This window comes from Balaenoptera physalus (genome assembly GCF_965194825.1).
Source record: "Balaenoptera physalus genome assembly, chromosome: 17".
NCBI lineage: Eukaryota > Metazoa > Chordata > Mammalia > Artiodactyla > Balaenopteridae > Balaenoptera > Balaenoptera physalus.
In genome coordinates this window covers 72273070-72287137 of record NC_138895.1, presented here as the reverse complement: position 1 = coordinate 72287137, position 14068 = coordinate 72273070, and positions in this window count along the sequence as shown.

The following is a 14068-nucleotide window of genomic DNA, read 5'->3' as shown; positions in this document are numbered from 1 at the left end:
GGAAAGGAGCCTGAAGTGGGAGAATGGGCAGTAGCACGTGAATTCCTGTTATCCATCAACATTCTGTTAATGTGCCACATTACCCCAAAGATGAAGCATCAGGAGGCGGCAGAAACAATTCACTTATTCAGCAATCATCTGATACAGGAGCTACTTGTCAGAATCTTGAAAATCTTGATTAGGCTTTGGTCTTCCTCTGATAAAAGGTCTTATTCTAATGACACAGAGAGGTGGTGTCTGTGGGCTCCTAATTCTTTTTTTTTCCCTCCCTCAGCCCTGAAAATTACCCGCCATCACTGGAAGCCTAATGTTGTTTAGTATGACAATTGCTGAACTGACTTTGACATCCAAAGCCATGTTTTTGTTTGTTTTTCATTTTCTTTGAGGTTTTTCATGGTGTAGTAGGTACAAGGTATGGCGCAGAAGAACTGTAATTACAGGGAATACAAGAGGACTAGAGAGAGGGACATAATTATATTCCTTGTAAATGAAGATTGTTAAGCAGTGGGACAAGCAATAACACTTAGCTGGTTGATGACTGTCTCGCCCTTTTTTCATTCTGGTGAGGTAGTCTGTCCCTGAGCCATCCAGAGGTGGTTAACCCCGTGGGATGACCAAGGAGTCTATTGTTTGTTATGGTTAAGAGAACACGGTGTGGAGCCAGACGTTCTGGGTTCAAAGCCTGGATCTGACACATGTTCGTGTGACCTTGGACACTTAACTTAACCTCCCTATGTCTCAGCTTTCTCATCTGGAAAATGTGGATAATAACAATATATTTCATAGGGTTGTTAGAAGAGCAGATGCATTAATATAAGTAGAGAACTAAGAACCGGACTTGGCACAGATGAAGAGCTGTATACATGTTAATTATGATCATTAATACTAAGTGCATGTTCCTTATTATTTGTTACTTAGTGCCTCCAAAGAAGTAATGTGGTCTCAGCTAAACTTTCACTTACCCAACGCATTACAGTCCTGTTACTTGTGAAGCATTTGGATTAAAATTCCATTTGCTAGGCCACAGGGTTTCAGCCAATTTCCCCCCTCTCTCACCTACTAAGGTGCGCTATTTTTGGAGTCACCAAGCAGGTATCACAAAAGCAGGACGTTCTTCTCTCCCTGTTTAAATCAGTAACTATACACATGGAAAGGAATTACTGTTTAATAAGCAGCTATAATTGTGATCCAACTGCTTGGTTGGTTATTTCTCACACCCTGGGTTGGGGAACTGAGGTTTTAGCCTAAGTCAACAGCTTCAACCATATAGCTTAATTATCTTTTTTTTGTTGTCTGATGTCTGTGAATTTTGTGTTCTGCCCCCTAGGATTCCCCATTCCAAAGATTCAAATGAAACTGTTGCTGCAGGAATTTGAGTGGTTCCTATAACTTGAAATCTGCCTACCCTTCTTGAGCATTCTTGGACACAGAGGATATTCCTCTGGGGTACTTGTACCCCATTTGGAGAAGCACAAATGTGTGTATTCTCTTCTCTATATTATTTCCCTACGAAATTCCATCTTTCAATATCTTGGTTACATAACCAACTACTTGCCAATGACTGCCAAGTTTCTATCTTTAGCCTAGAACATACCTCTGAATCCTAGACTTATACCTGACTCATGAACATATTCACTTAGTGTCTCAAATGTGGCAAAAGCAAGCCATTCCAGTTTCCCAGATCAGCATATTCAAATCTGAACTCAAGAATTACCCCACCTTAAATCTCCTCTCCCAGTGAATGGCACCACCCCCTATCTAGTTGTACAAGTCAGAAACCTGTCCCTGCAATCCTTGAGGCCTCCTTCATCCCCCATAATGAATCCATCACCAAGTCCAATCAATTTAATTTCCTAATTTTTCTTGAATTTACCTACTTTTCTCCATCTTCACTACCACTATCTAGACCAAGCTACTATCAGGCCTTCCAAAGATTCCTCAGAGTCTACCCTTGCTCTGCTCTAATCTGCTCTCCATGCTGCAAACCAGATTACTATTTTAAAATACAAACGCAATTATGTCACATATACGCTTAAAAACCTTGGGTAGCTTCCCATTGCTCTGGAGAAAATGTCAGAATTTCTTACCAAAACCTTTAAAATCTCCTGTAATCTGTTCCTTGCATACTTCTCCAGATGCATTACCCATCAAAAATCACCCTCTCCAACCCTGTCCCTGACACACTGGCCTTCTTTGACTTCCTCTGCAAGAATGACACAGTTCCTCACATTGTCTATGACTGCTTCTGAGCTCCAGTGGCAGAGCTGAGGGGTTGAAAGAGAAACTGCGTGGCCTACAAAGACCAAAATATTTTGTATTTCACACTTTACAGAAAAAAGTTTGCCAACCCCTGAACTATAGTCTGGTTATTCAAGCAACTGATTTTTTTCTGAGAACTTAACTTGTGCCCAGTAGTAGGTTAGCCACTGAATTATGTCATTAGAAAAGAACAGCTAAAAAAAAAAAAGAAAAAGAAAAAAGAAAAGAACAGCTAATGACAGGAAATGGATGTTTTGACAGGCAACTATTGTCCTCCTTAAACACAGTGAACTTAAAATCAAAATTGAGTTTTTCCCTTTTACTATAGACACTTCCTAGATGTTTTTATCTTCTTACAATCTCTGTGCAAGATGCCAGTTATCTTTCAAATCATTTCAAACTCTATACTGCTTTATTAACAGAAATAAAATCTGCCTTGGAATTTCTGGGGACTTTGAATATCAACTAAGCTGCCAGAGTAAGAGGAAAGAGGAAAAGAAGAAATGGAAAGAAAAAAAAAAGAAGAAATGGGGGACAGAGAATGAGAATTATACAACAGGTTGAACTGGAGACCTGATGGCCACTTCTAGATTGAAGGGCACACAATTTAGAATTAGACAGTCCTAAGATTTAGTTCAATGTTAAACCTTACAGACCTTAGATGAGGGGATGACTGATAAACTTCAGTAAAATAAAAAAGATTGAATTTAGTCACCAATAATGGCTTGACCAAGAAATTCACCTATAGTCTATGAATCTCAATGTCCTTGTCTGTAAGATGGGTATAGTAATAAAAATACGTTTAGTGATAATGTGTGTACATGTTAGCTATAAATATAGCTTAAAAGTCAACAATTGCTTATAAGAAGTTAAGTAAATATATCTGTAAATATTATACAAGTATTATAAAGTATTAAATACTATATAATTAATTACAAGTATACATTAAAATTAATTTTTATATAGTATGATTTTATATAATGTTGTTTTAATGTTAATTCACTTGTATAAATGTGAACTATTTCTGGCTCATAATAAGTGCTCTATATATACTAGCTGAATAAATGAGTGAATTAATAAATAAATTTAAATTACAGTGTAGTATAAAAAATCTGCATAATTTGTTCACTTCTTCTGATGCTATGCATACCTTTAAGTCCCTGAGAACCCTGAAAGACAGGGAGGACCATGCCAGCGTTTGGCTGGGGATGCTGCCTGGTCAATCGTTAACTGTTGAGCAAGAAATAGGCACGATTTATTCTTCTACCTAGGTTTATACGTGATGTCTCCTGTGTCGCCCTACAAAGATGCTGACCTGGATTTTCTGAGTGCAGCTGCATAACCTAGTCTAGATGATTTGGTGCGTTTGCTACTCTATAAAAGGAAAAATAATCAGGAGGTGTATCTATATGAGTGTATGACTCTAGAGTAGATAGCAAGTCTTAGGGGATCCAGTTACTATGGGCAGCCCAGAATGATGGAAAGGTCATTGTTCTTTGCATCAAACAGATCCAGTTTCCAATTTCAGTGCTCCAGCTTTAACAAACATTTGCTGTTGATGCTGTCCAACATACATTCTCCTTCTCCTGACAATAGTACCGTGAGTGTCCCTGGAGGAAACCCTTCCCTGCTGTCAATTTCAACAGAAATTGAGTCTATCACTGACTACAGGGATGAGCATTCGAAGATATCTGTCTGCTGAGTGTGTCTGGGAGCAGCAATGCCTTAATAGCAGTGAGCACACCCAGAGCCTGTTTGTCAATATCGTTTTACACTAAAACGAACTAGGGATCCTTGGAGAAACGGTTGTTAGGGAGGGAACGTAAAGTACAAAATGAGCCTGAAATACCTTGTACCAGAAAGTACGGAAGTACTCAGAGAATGATGGGGACATGTCAAAAGGAAGCCAGCTTGAAGGAGCTCCCATTGGCCCAACTGGATGCAACTGTAGATCAAAATAAATAATGATAGTACAGATTTGGCCCACTAAATAAACAGGAAACCACAAGTCCACAAATATATCAGTAAATAAATTTAGAACCTAAATAAATAAATACATATATAAATGAATAAAAGTCTGATGAACAATGGAATACTTAGTTTAAACAACCTCCTCAAACATAATTATTAACAACAAAGAAGAAAAGAAAAATTTACAGTGAGAAGCTTGGCAAATACCACCTTAATTCAATGATTAAAGTTAACATCACCAGTAACATCACCAGACAAATAAATATCGTGTGCCTCCTGATGAGATGCAATGAGAAAAACACAACATCACTTCTACTATATTCCTGCCAAAGATGCAAACACTGAATCTAATCATGAGGAAACATCAGACAAATCAACAGTGAAGGACACTCTGCAAAATCACTGGCCTGAGATATTCAATAGTGTCAACATGATGAAAGTCAAGGAGATGCTGAAGAACTGTTCCAGACCAAAGGAAGCCAAACAAATGCAACAGCTAAATGCAACATGCGATTCTGGACAGGATCCTTTGGCTAGAAAGACATTATTGGGACAATTGGAGAAATTTGAATGGAGTCTAAGGATTAGATGGCAGTAATGTATCAATGTTACCTCTGATGTTGATGGTTGTGACTTGGTTGTGTAGGGAAATACCCTATGTATAGGAAATGCACAATAAAATTTCAGGGGTGATGGGGCAACAGATTGGCAACTCTCAAATGGTTTCGGGAAAAAAAAAAACCTGTGTTCAGCACTTGAACTTTTGCTGTAAGTTTGAGATAGTCTGTAAATAAAAATACTAGTAATACACACGAAGAACATGTCTGGAAGGACACACCAGAATTGCCATTGTCTATGAGAAGAGGACTAGTGTCCAACATGAAGAGACTCACTCCCCACTGCTTACCTTTCACACTATTGAGATATTTTATGTTGGGAATTAAAAACTAAAACGGAGACATTTTAATAAAAATTTTAAAATAAAGTGCATACATGATCATGATAGAAATTTTGAAAATTACAAATATTTTAAGGGCTTGACCAGCTCCTTCAGGGATAATAGTCTTACTCCTATGCATCATTTTCGTCCCTTGATTTTACAACATTATGATCCTGTGGTCCTATGCCATACATAATTTCATATTTTAAAAATTAATGTCATTTTCCATACTCCTTAAAACTTTTAAATATCAAAAACTGAATAAATAAAATAGATTCTCTCCTTCAGTCTGTACCTTTAGGCTACTTAATTTTGATTGCTAGCACTTATCATTACATGACAAAATACCTAACTAATTACTGTTATTATTATTTTTGGCTGTAGCTCCTGCACTAGAATGTTGGCCCCTCCTATAAGACTAGGGATTTTGGTTTATTCCCTGCTGAGGCTTTGATGCCTAGTGCTGTGCCTAGCACATAGTAAGTACTCAATAAACATTTATGTTAGAAAGATAAGTGCCAAGGGAAGTTATTGACTTTCATGTTTCAGAACCTGTTACGTAGAAATTATTTTCTGGGCTGATATTAAGTATTTACTATATGCTCAGGCACTGTGCTAAATGCTTTATAAATATTCTCTAATTTAAAGGTTTATCAACAATCCTATGAAAAAAGACTATCACCATGTACAGATGAGCATCAAGAGGCTTAGGGATGAGTGAACTGACTAAGTTGGCATTTAAGGAACCTGAGATTGAACCCTGCCCTGTCTCTTTGGCCTTTCCTCCATCTGTACCACCCCACAGTCTTAATGCCATGGCAGCCACATCCACAGTGGAAATTACTGGCCCTCTGCCTTCTCCCTGGCTCAGCTCTTCATTACCTCTCCTCTGGATTCCGGCAGAGCTATGCTCTCGGCCTCCTACCCATCCTATAATTTCTTTCCAGATAATGTTTCAAAGAAAAGCCAATGATGCCTCTACCAACTACTTTCAAGGGCTATCTAGAGGCTACAGCAGAATTGCCCAGAGCTTGTAGAACATTTAGTCCATAAAGGACAAAGCAAGAATTGCTCTTTCCTAAAGCAATGAGTAAGGGAGCTAAGCATTCCTTCCAAAGAGGAATGCTGAAGATCAAGGGTGTTCAAATGGACATCCATCTGACAAATAAATTGCACACCTGGGGTAGTAGGTATGGTACTAGGGTTATAGCTATAAATAACAAGAGGAGGTGGAAGTGGGGCCGGATGCTGAGACGAAATGTGAAAGGGGAGGTATGAGATGTACAGTCAGAGATAGTAAGGGCAAAATGAGTGCAAGAAAGAGTGAAATGGGATGGTAAAACTGAGGGTAGGCTTGACATATTCTAGAGATAAGACTGATTGAGAGGAATCATATCAACAACAGTGAGTTATTTTAAGGAATTAAATAAATAGAGTTAATGTTTATGAAGAGTCTACTACAGGGTCTGGCCTATAATAAAAACTCTATAAATAATGTATCTTATTAATACTACCTCAATTTTAAAGTCTTGGAATGTGCAAAAAATCACTGTAAACACTTCTCAGAAGCAGAGACACATCTTTCTTTAGATGCATTTGTATATAATATTTTCTTTTTTTTTTTTTTTTTTTTTTAAAGAATTCTGCTACCATTTAGTTTTTATTTATTTTATTTATTTATTTATTTATTTATTTATTTATTTATTTATGGCTGTGTTGGGTCTTCGTTTCTGTGCGAGGGCTTTCTCTAGTTGCGGCGAGCGGGGGCCACTCTTCATTGCGGCGCGCGGGCCTCTCACTATCGCGGCCTCTCCCGTTGCGGAGCACAGGCTCCAGACGCTCAGGCTCAGTAATTGTGGCTCACGGGCCTAGTTGCTCCGCGGCATGTGGGATCTTCCCAGACCAGGGCTCAAACCCGTGTCCCCTGCATTGGCAGGCCGACTCTCAACCACTGCGCCACCAGGGAAGCCCTGTATATAATATTTTCAAATGCCTTCCCATACAGTGACAATCTCAGAATGCATTCCAAAATATTAGTATGGTTTTTGGGGAAGTCAATAAACATTCTTTCCTATCTCTTGTGAAATCTATGGCTCTGTTGATTTTTCTGGGTTTCACTTTTTAGGAGGGTTTTCTAGCCTAAAATTGAAAGTATATCATCAGGGGTTTTACAAAGCAACTTGAATTTTCCAAACTAGACATAGTCTGAGGTTGTTTTAAGTAACCTTTGATTTCTTATTTTCCTCCTACCTGCTTGCTAATGCCTTTGTGCTAGTGTTAAGAAATTATCCCCTATTATTCATGGCGCCATCAATTACACCCTGAAATTTAGACTGACTAGACACCTAAACTCAAAAAGCAAAGCAAACTTGAAATCAAATTATATATCTTTATAGACTCCCCTCCCTCCACTGCCCTACCATACTACCACCTGCCCCTTCAATTAAGCCTATATAAATCAAAAGCAATATTCATTGAATAAAAACAAATTGAGGGCTATTGTACACCATGTGCCTGAGAACTTACTGTACTGTAATCAGATGTGATGTTATAATTCCACAGACTCACATGCCTAGACCATACTTGAACAGTGAGTAACAAATCATATAACCAGAAATCATTGTAATGCCCTTCAAAGCAAGAAGTCCCAGTGTTCCCAGGATACTCTAAAATAGAATCCAGGCAAATCTATCAGACACAAACGTGAAATGCCAAGCTCAGGAGTTGGATAGAACATTTCTAGATGATTTCCTATCTTTCTTTACTCATTGTTCCTTCAACATACTCTGTATTATACAAATCTATGACCCTGCTGGTGGTCTTCTCTCTACTTGCTCTGCTTGGGATGCATTTCAGCTATCCTGTCCACTAGATGTCTTCGCTGTTATGCTTGCTAGAGCATCAGTGGAAATAATCCATAGAGTTTAGTGTCTGCAATTACATAGGCTTGGACTCAAGGCCTGACTCTGCCACTTCCTGGCTGCGTGATAGGGGATGCCATAATAGGTAGTCAAGACTGTTTAATAAAGCTCTTAGGATACTAAGAGTTAAGTTAAAAAGGAAATGTTGGGTTTTTCCCCTCCATTTTTTAAATAGGGAAACTGAGATGATAATGAATGACTTCCTCCAGGCCATACAGTGAGTAAAGGTGAACTAATGCTTTTTAGTTCATCATTGAGGATTCCAGGGAGACTTCATTTCAAACCTCTGGTTGTCTGACTACCAAGATCTTTGTATTTCACAGTTATTTGCATTTGGACCCTAAACAGGAATGTGGAGTGGGATTTTGGCAACTGAGAGAGGGATTTGAGGGTATATGGGCCTCTTCTGAGAAGTAGACTGAGTGGGAAGGTCTCAGCCATTGAAAGCCAATTCAGGTACTGAGTATGAGAAGACATTATAAATCTGACTCAACCTCACTGAGGTTTCTACACAAGAGATTTAACTCACTGTTTCCTCTTGCCTGAGTGCATAGCTTCGAGGCCCCAATGCCCCACCATCCCCTCTCTTATTATCTAATTCAGTACTAATTGAGCATATGCTATGGTTGTTTCTGGGACCACAGAGAAAAAGAAGATGAGTTTCTGCTTTCATGGAACTCAAAGCCTATAAGGGAGAATGACATAAACAAAAACTGCAGTCAAGTGTGGCAAGTGCTGTAACATACAACTCTACAAAAACAGCACTGGCACCAAAGGTGGGAGAGTTTCATGTGGATTTGTGATCTGATGAGGTCCAGAGGTTTCACTGCAGGAAGACTCTTGAGTGGGTGTTGAAAGATAGTTAGGAATTCTCTAGGGAAATTGTACTGTGTTTAATGATGACCCCCAAGAAGATATGTCTATACCTTAAAGCTTGGAACCTGTGACTATGACCTATTTTGGAAAAATACACTTTGCATGTATAACTGAGTTAAAGGTCTTGAGACAAAATTATCCTGGATTATCTGGGTGAGCCCTAAATCCAATGACATTATATAAGAGACAAGAAAAGACACAGACACAAAGAAAAAGGCCATGTAAAGATGGAGGAAGAGATTGGCGTTAGGCAGCCATAAGCCAAGGAACTCCTGTAGCCACCAAAAGCTGGAAGAAGAAGAAAGCACTCTCCCCTAGAGCTTTCAGAAGAAATATCACCCTGCCAGCATTTAACTTTGGACTTCTACTGACTACAACCTTGAGAGAATAAATTTCTGTTGTTTGAAGCCACCCAGTTTGTGATAACTTATTGCAGCAGCTCTAGGAAACTAATCCAGAGGTGAAAAGAGAAGTGGCGTTTGAAGCAGAAGAAATGTGTGAAGTTGGAAAGACATGATGAGTAGAGCTTGATCAGGACAGCTTCCACAGTCCCTAGGGCTCACGCTTGGATAGAAACCTGGACAAGAATGAAACAAAATGAACCACAGGAGGGTGTGTGTACCTCAGTAAGGGCTCTGAGTTTTATCCAGTAGGCCATGGGGAGCTAGGGAGTAACATTCATCCAGTGTGCATCTTAGAAAGATCATTGTGGTGGTACAAAGAATGGACGGGAGAGAGAAACCCAGGGAATCACCAGTGAGAACTCTTGCAGTCATTAAGGTAACAAATGACAGGAAATCAGTCAAAATGATCACAGTGAGAATGCAAAGGAAGAGGCTGAGAAGAAAGATGTTTAGGAGGCTAAATCCACAGGATTTAGTAACTGATTGGATGTAGGTGGCAAAATGGAGGAGGAGAGTAGAGTTCTTCAAGATCGATGTGGGTGACTGGGCAGATGGTAAAGATTTTCACAGACTAGAAAATGCAGAAAAGTAGATGAGGAGGGATAATTTGTTCATGAATAGACATATATGAGGTTAAGATGCTTGGAGTAACATCCAGGTAAGGATGTCTAGTAGGCCATTAATATATGATTCAGGATCTGAAAAGAGAGGTACAAACTGTAGATAAGTCTTTGGGAGTTACTGAAATGTAAGTGATAGTGGAAAACATGGGGGCAGATACATTTGCTCAGGAAGACATGTGCAGCAGAAGTACAAGGATGGAACCCCTCGGTATGCAAACAGTTTTGTCAGAAACTTCTGTGATTTCATGGATAATGCTTTCTACTTCTGTTACAACAAAATGTTATAGTTTTCCATGAAACAATATGAAGATTTTCTTCATTCTTAGGCTCCAGAATTATTATTTTACAATAAGAGCCAATGAGAAAATAAAAGTGAATACATAAAAATTCTCATTAAGAAAAATCTCTCTCATAGAGCAAGATACACAATCTCATGTTTTGTTCCTTCTAGCTGCTCCTTTTTCTTATATTCTGAGCTCAGTAACTGGCACCATCATCCAACTAGTTACTCAAGCCAGAAAACTGGAACTTAAAACTGATATCTCCTTCTCCCTGTGGCTTACCTCCAATTAATTATCAGGTTGACTCTATTTCTCTCGAATCGCTCCACTTCTCCCCATGCCACCAACTTAATCTGAGCCACCTTGCTCCTTTGCCAATAGCCTCCTAACTTGACCCCCCACCCAGTTTCTCTAGTCTCCCTCCAGTCTATTCTCCACACTAGTTATAATGATAAAAAAAAAACTTAAACCTGGTATTTAAAAAATGTAACTTCTTCCTTAAAACACTTTCATGTCTTTTCAACACTCTTAAGAATAAAGATAAAAATTCATACAGCTTCCAACAGCTCTGCATGGTCTGACCTCAACCTATCTCTCCATCTTCACTGGGTGCATCTCCTCCTCTGTCTCTAGACTTCAGCTATTTTGTGCACTTTATCAAAAATGCCACACTCCTTTCCTACCACAGGGTAGGTATGGCTGCACTTCTCCTAATAAAGTCTTTTTAACCTTCAGGTCTCCTTGGGGAGGACTCCCTAATCCTACTACCTCTCACTATATACTATCAAACATTCAATCTCTCTCTATTATAGAAATTAAGAGCATTTAATTAAATTATGTAGCACCTTGTTCAGTCTTTGTGTTCTCAGCAATACTCCACAAGGGAAGAAATTTAAAAAGACAGAAGAAATAAAAAGAAAATGGAAAGGAGAAGATATGGCTTGGGCTCTTTTTGGCCTTGAAGCCTCTCAGAGATTGGGTTCCAAAGAGACCTAAACAAAGCAGAAGTTGTGGTTGTTTTTGTGGGTTTATTTGAGCTATTATTGAGAGAAATAGGAACCTCAGAGTTAAAACTAGGTCATTTGATCAATTAGGATGATCACCAAGGCCTCACACAGAAATGCCCCTGCTCCTACTACATCCATCGCTCTTTTTGCCCCCCAGCCCTTTCATTATCCATTTTCATTATTCTGGAAGATGTGGTGGAAGATACCCTGAACTAAGTGTGTACACCTGGCCCTTTATCCTGTCTCTGTCACCTACAAATCATTAACTTCATTTCAATAAGCATTTATTGAAGAACTATTTTGTGCCAGGATCTCTTCAAGGGGTTGGGTTTTCAGAGTCACACTCTCTGCCCTCAAAGAGCTCACAGTTTGAGAAAGACATGAAAAGATTAAATGTTCATGAGGTTTAAGTACTCTCTCTAAGGAGGTGGTCCATTTCTTCATGTCACCCACCACTACTGCACTGGTGCCTCTTCACCTGGTCACACTATATGACTAGCCGGCTGAGAAAGAAAAGAGCTAGGCTTCATTCAGTGATGAGTTGGCTTGGTATGTGGTTTGAAGCTGAAAATGGTCTACTTCTGAACTGAAGACACACTGACAGTGCCCCCACCCCGGGAGCAGTGGGGAGCTTAATTTTCTATGTGAGCAGAGCTTTGGTACATGTACCTGATTATCCACTTTGTGTTGGAAGAGACGTGGCCTGAGATAAGGAAATATATGGACACGTGGGCAGGAAAATGACATGGCTGGTTGGTCAGGGGTCTGAAAGAGAAAGATTAAAATTCAGAGCCCACTGATCTGGAAAAGAGGCTTGAGGATGGGGCCAATTCCAGGGACAAGAAATGGGACCATTTTTTAATTGCAAGTTAATGCCCATGAGAGCCTTCAACATGGAAGTGATGCTTAACAACCAAGCAGGCAGAGTGACTTGGCCAGCTGACATCAACCAGCCTCTGTGGCTCATAGTAAAAGAGAAAGAGCGTGCAATCAATCTCTAGATAAGTAAGTTATTTCTCAACTTAAGTTGACCCCTATTGTGCCTTGTATCTATATTCCATTCTGTGATTTCCCAGGCCCTTCTCCCAATAATTTCTCACTCCAGAAAGTAGAAGCCAACAAATTCCACTCCTCATATTTAGAACATAGTAGGATCTTGTAAAAGAAACAATGCAAGCTTTGAAGCCAGGCAGACCTATCTTTTGTTCCTTTATTTATAAACTATATAGCCTTGAACACACTGGCTTACCTCCTTGAAACTTAAATAGAAATGATAATGCCTACCTGTAGGATAGTTACAAGGACCAAATGAAATAATGTTTTAAGAAGGCTTAGTGCAATGTCTGCCACACAATTAATACCGAGTACAGGTTACTATCCCCTATAGTCAGAACTCTGCAGCCAGGTTTCTCTGAACCCTTGTTATCCTCCTACACCTCTCCTTCTCACCTTTAACCAGACTCCCAGATGCCTTTTTAACATGATTTTATACCTAGAATGGTAAAGACATCTTATTTTGCTTCCAATCCCCTCATAACCACTATCAGAGACAAGCCTGAATCCCACAACTTTGATTTCCTCTTCATTTTAGTCTATGACTCCCCAGAGCACCTCTAAAGTTCCCTAGAGTAATGGCATTTGAAATCTACTGGCCTAGAGCAATTGTTGTAAGCATGTAACAAAAGGAACTTACTTAATGAAAGGTCTAAAAGATATATATCATTTAATAAGGCAATTAAACACATTACCCAAGACTGTGCCACCTGGGTTCCTGTGGCCTACACCAGCAAAATCTAATAACACCATCTCAATTACACACCCACAGTCAGCCCCAGGTGTGGGTTAGTAAACAAATGCTAATACAAAAAAGACAATATGTACAAGGAGAAAATTATAATGGCAGATTAACATATGCAAGCCAACAAACTGTACATTCTTCAAATTAATAAAACTAACAATAGCTTATTGTTAGAGCTATCTCTTACAGCACTGAATTATTTTAAGAATCTATAAGGTGGGGAAACAAACTATAAAACAAAAGTAGACCAAAAACAGGGGGAGGGGGTATGAGCTGGATTCTAGCTTTAACTCCGCTGCCAATAGTGATGCTAAATAAAAATAGTCTCACTGATAAGAAACAAAATGTAAAAACTATCTTCCCATATGACTAGCTCTTCCACTAGACCCGGGACAAATCAACCTCTCTTTTCTAGGTTTCTATCTCATTTTAAAGATTAGAAAAAGGTCAAAAGAGAGAGGCTTGGGAAGTAAGAGGAGTGTTCATTTCTAAAAGCGAATCTTAACACCATCATTTATTGAAGCAAATGTAGAAACAAAAAGAAAAGCAAAACAAAGCCAAGTGAGCAGTTGGCAAACAGAGCAGGTCTCACATAAACTGTGAATCAACAAATATGATGAAGTATCTATTATTTGGGCCCAGAACAAGAGTATCTACTAAGGGGACATAAAAGCATACTTGCTAAATTAATTGAGCACTTATCCTCAACCAGTCCTTATAAAAGGCCTATGAGGTGGATGCTTAGAGACAAGCGAGCTTAGTTTTCAGGACATTTAACCATCCACCAAAATGCTTTGGCTTCAAGTACCAGAGACCCCTATTCAAACCTGATCAACAAGGAAATGCATCACGGCCTACAACTGAGAGTGCAGTGGCCGGCAGTCCTCCAGGTGTCATACAAGAACCTGTTTTCTCTGTCTTCAGTATCAGCTCCACCCTGTATCTGTACCACCTGATGTTCACACAAGATGCGTCACAGTGAGAATCT